Consider the following 5,352-nt stretch of genomic DNA (forward strand, 5'->3'; position numbering starts at 1 on the left):
GGTATATTCCCAACAGTGGGATAGCTGGATCGTATGGTAGATCTATCTGCAATTGTTTGAGGAACCTCCATACCATTTTCCATAGAGGCTGCACCATTTTGCAGTCCCACCAACAATGTATGAGAGTTCCTTTTTCTCCACAACCTCGCCAGCATTTATCGTTCAGGGTCTTTTGGATTTTAGCCATCCTAACTGGGGTTAGATGGTATCTCAGTGTGGTTTTGATTTGCATTTCCCGGATGCTGAGTGATGTTGAGCATTTTTGCATATGTCTGTTGGCCATTTGTATATCTTCCTTAGAGAAATGCCTACTTATCTCTTTTGCCCATTTTTTAATTGGGTTGCTTGTTTTCTTCTTGTAAAGTTGTTTGAGTTCCTTATATATTCTGGATATTAATCCTTTGTCAGATGTATATTTTGCAAATATTTTCTCCCACTCTGTTGTTTGTCTTTTAACTCTGTTAATTGTTTCTTTTGCTGTGCAGAAGCTTTTTAGTTTGATATAATCCCATTTGTTTATTTTTCCTTTGGTTGCCCGTGCTTTTGAGGTCGTATTCATGAAGTCTGTGCCCAGTCCTATTTCCTGAAGTGTTTCTCCTATGTTTTCTTTAAGAAGTTTTATTGTTTCAGGGTGTATATTTAAATCCTTAATCCATTTTGAGTTGATTTTAGTATACGGTGAGAGGTATGGATCTAGTTTCATTCTCCTGCATATGGATATCCAGTTATCCCAGCACCATTTGCTGAAGAGGCAGTCCCTTCGCCAGTGAATAGGCTTGGTGCCTTTGTCAAAGATCAGCTGGCAGTAAGTGTGTGGGTTGATTTCTGGATTCTCTATTCTATTCCATTGGTCAGTGTGTCTGTTTTTATGCCAGTACCATACTGTTTTGGTTATTATAGCTTTGTAGTATAGCTTAAAGTCAGGTAGTGTTATGCCTCCAGCTTTATTTGTTTTGCTCAGCATTGCTTTGGCTATGCGTGGTCTTTTATTGTTCCATATAAATGTCTGGATAGTTTTTTCCATTTCTGAGAAAAATGTCTTTGGAATTTTGATGGGGATTGCATTGAATTTGTATATCACTTTGGGTAGTATGGACATTTTCACTATGTTGATTCTTCCAATCCAAGAGCATGGGATATCTTTCCATCTTCTTGTATCCTCTCTAATTTCTCTCAGCAGTGGTTTGTAGTTCTCATTATAGAGATTTTTCACCTCCTTGGTTAACTCAATTCCTAAGTATTTTATTTTTTTGGTGGCTATTGTAAATGGGCAGGCTTTCTTGATTTCTCTTTCTGCATGTTCACTATTGGAGAAAAGAAATGCTACTGATTTTTGTGTGTTGATTTTGTATCCTGCTACTGTGCTGAAATCATTTATCAATTCCAAGAGTTTTTTTGTAGAGGTTTTAGGCTGTTCGATATATAGGATCATGTCATTTGCAAACAGGGACAGTTTGACTTCATCTTTTCCAATATGGATGCCCTTTATTTCCTTCTCTTCTCTGATTGCTCTGGCTAGTACTTCCAACACTATGTTGAATAGGAGTGGTGAGAGTGGGCATCCTTGTCTAGTTCCTGTTCTTAAAGGAAAAGCTTTCAGCTTTTCCCCATTCAGGATGATATTGGCTGTGGGTTTGGCATATATGGCTTTAATTATGTTGAGATACTTTCCCTCTATACCTAACTTATAGAGGGTCTTTGTCATGAATGAGTGCTGAACTTTATCAAATGCTTTTTCAGCATCTATAGAGATGATCATATGGTCCTTGTGTTTGAGTTTATTAATATGGTGTATCACATTTATTGATTTGCGTATGTTGAACCAACCTTGCATCCCTGGGATGAATCCCACTTGATCGTGATGAATAATTTTACGTATGTGTTGCTGTATTCTGTTTGCTAGTATTTTAGTGAGGATTTTTGCATCTATATTCATCAAGGATATCGGCCTGTAGTTTTCTTTTTTGGTTATATCTTTACCTGGTTTTGGTATCAGGATGATGTTTGCTTCATAGAATGAGTTTGGGAGATTTGCGTCCGTTTCAATCTTTTGGAATAGTTTGTAAAGAATGGGTGTCAATTCCTCTTTGAATGTTTGGTAAAATTCTGCTGTGAATCCAACTGGTCCTGGGCTTTTCTTTGTTGGGAGCCTTCTGATAACAGCTTCAATCTCCTTTATTGTTATTGGTCTGTTCAAATTTTCTACGTCTTCACGGTTCAGTTTTGGGAGCTTGTGTTTGTCCAGAAATTTATCCATTTCCTCCAGATTTTCAAATTTGTTGGCGTATAGTTGTTTATAGTAGTCTCGAATGATTCCTTGTATTTCAGATGAATCAGTTGTAATATCGCCTTTTTCATTTCTAATTTTGGTTATTTGAGTCTTCTCTCTTCTTTTTTTTGTTAGCCATGCTAATGGTTTGTCAATTTTATTTATCTTTTCAAAAAACCAACTTTTTGATTCATTGATCTTTTGAATTGTTTTTTGGTTTTCAATTTCATTCAGTTCTGCTCTGATCTTAATGATTTCTTTCCGTCTACTAACTTTAGGTTTGGATTGTTCTTGTTTTTCTAGTTCTTTAAGGTGAAGTGTTAGGTTGTTCACTTGCCATCTTTCCATTCTTCTGAAGTGAGCATTTAATGCAATAAATTTCCCCCTTAATACTGCTTTTGCAGTATCCTACAGGTTTTGGTATGATGTATCATTGTTTTCATTAGTTTCAATAAATTTTTTGATTTCCTGCTTGATTTCTTCTTGGACCCATATGTCATTAAGTAGAATGCTGTTTAATTTCCATGTGTTTGTATAGTTCCCAGAGTTTCGTTTCTTATTAATTTCTAGTTTTAATCCATTGTGGTCTGAGAAAATACATGGGATAATTCCAATTTTTTTGAATTTATTGAGACTTGATTTGTGACCTAATATGTGATCTATCCTGGAGAATGATCCATGTGCTGATGAGAAGAATGAATATTCTGAGGTTGTTGGGTGGAATGTTCTGTAGATATCTGCCAATTCCAATTGGTCTAGAGTCTTGTTTAGATCTTGTGTTTCTCTACTGATTCTTTGCCTAGATGATCTGTCTAATATTGACAGTGGGGTATTCAGGTCCTCTGCTATTATGGTATTAGTGTCTATTTCCTTCTTTAGGTCTAATAGAGTTTGTTTTATAAATCTGGCTGCTCCAACATTGGGTGCGTACATATTTATGATTGTTATGTCTTCTTGATGGATCAGTCCTTTTATCATGAAGTAGTGTCCCTCATTGTCTCTTTTTATGGTTTTTAGTTTAAAGTCTATTTTGTCAGATATAAGCATAGCTACTACAGCTCGTTTTTCTTTTCTGTTTGCATGGTAAATCTTTTTCCATCCTTTCACTCTTAGTCTATGTGAGTCTTTATGGGTGAGGTGGGTTTCTTGTAGGCAGCATATAGTTGGGTCCTCCTTTTTGATCCAGTCAGCCAATCTGTGTCTTTTAATTGGGGAATTTAAGCCTTTTACATTAATAGTTGTTATTGAAACGTGTTGATTTATTCCTAGCATTTTATTGGTTGTTTGGTTGTCTTAGGTGTCTTTTGTTCCTTGCTTTCTGATTTACTGTTTGGTTTCTGTGTTTGTTGGTTCCTTAGGTTGTAGATAGCGTTTTTGTTTGCATGTTTTCTCTTCATGAATGCCATTTTTATTATACTAGTGGGTATTGATTTTTCTTGTGTTTTTATGGCAGTGGTAATTATTTTTCAGGAACCAAACCCAGTACTCCCTTGAGGATTTCTTGTAAGGGTGGTCGTGTGGTCGTGAACTCCCGCAGTTTTTGTTTGTCTGAGAAATATACTATTTGCCCTTCATTTTGGAAGGATAGCCTTGCAGGGTAGAGTATTCTTGGCTGGCAATCTTTGTCTTTTAGTATTTTGAATATATCATCCCATTCCTTTCTAGCTTTTAGGGTTTGTGATGAAAAGTCTGATGTTAGCCTGATTGGAGCTCCCTTATAGGTGATTTGACGCTTCTCTCTTGCAGCTTTTAAGATTCTCTCTTTGTCTCTGAGTTTTGTCAATTTGACTATAACATGTCTTGGAGAAGGCCTTTTTGGGTTGAATACGTTTGGAGATCGTTGAGCTTCCTGGATCTGAAGATCTGTGATTTTTCCTATACCTGGGAAGTTTTCTGCCACTATTTTGTTGAATATGTTTTCAATGGAATCTCCATTTTCCTCCCCTTCTGGAATACCCATGACTCGGATATTAGAGCGCTTAAGGTTGTCTGATATCTCTCTCAGATTTTCTTCAATGTCTTTGATTCTTTTTTCTTTCTTTTTGTCTGCTTGTGTTATTTCAAACAGCCCATCTTCAAGTTCAGAGGTTCTCTCTTCAACTTCGACAAGCCTGCTGGTTAAACTCTCCATTGTGTTTTTTATTTCGCTGAATAACTTCTTCAGTTCAGCAAGTTCTGCTACATTTTTTTTCAGGACATTGATTTCCTTGTACATTTCCTCTTTCAGGTCCTGTATACTTTTCCTCATTTCATCATGATGTCTAGCTGAGTTTTCTTGTATCTCATTCAATTTCCTTAGAATTATTACTCGAAATTCCTTGTCAGTCATTTCAAGGGCTTCTTGTTCTATAGGATCGAGAGTTTGAAATTATTAACTTTTGGTGGTGTACTTTCTTGATTTTTTATATTTCTGGTATCTTTTTTTTGATGTTTATTCATTGTGGCAGGGGACTTCACAGTCCACCGGTTTGAGACTATTGACTAACTAAGATGTTGCTGTGGTTGCCAATTTGGTATGGCTCCCTCCGTGACTGTTCAGTTGGCCTCTAGTGCCTTGTGTGTATGGTTGCCTCGGGTCTTGGGCCTCTCCGGGGAGCCACCTCTCTGGTCAGCTTGGACTCTGCTGGGCTGGTGGATCTCGTACCACAGGGTGTGTGATCTCTGCTAAGCTTTCACTTCCCGTGCAGGACTTCTCCCTATTCCATGTGCTCTGGCCCAGGCTGTTGGATCGTGCAGTGGCGACCCCACAGGGTGTGTGGTTTCTGTCGAGTCTCCGCCTCCCTAGTCGGACATCTCCACGTCTTGTGCCCACTGGGCTGGGCTGGGGCGTGTCTTCTGCAGCCCTCATCTATCAGCTGGGCCTTCAAGACCCTGCCCGGCACCACCTCGCCCAGGAAGTCTACCAGGTTTCTGCTAGGCACAGACAACTGGTCACTCTGGGTGCCTCTGTAGCACTGTGTGGATCTTTCTCGGTACTTATCACCTTCCTCCTGGTATCACGGTTATTTGTGTACTTGTCTTATCTCCTACACCAGAGCGTGAGCTTCTTGGGGGAGGAGCCCGCAGCACATGGTTCTCCTTTG

Source organism: Cynocephalus volans, chromosome 4 (genome assembly GCF_027409185.1).
Source record: "Cynocephalus volans isolate mCynVol1 chromosome 4, mCynVol1.pri, whole genome shotgun sequence".
NCBI lineage: Eukaryota > Metazoa > Chordata > Mammalia > Dermoptera > Cynocephalidae > Cynocephalus > Cynocephalus volans.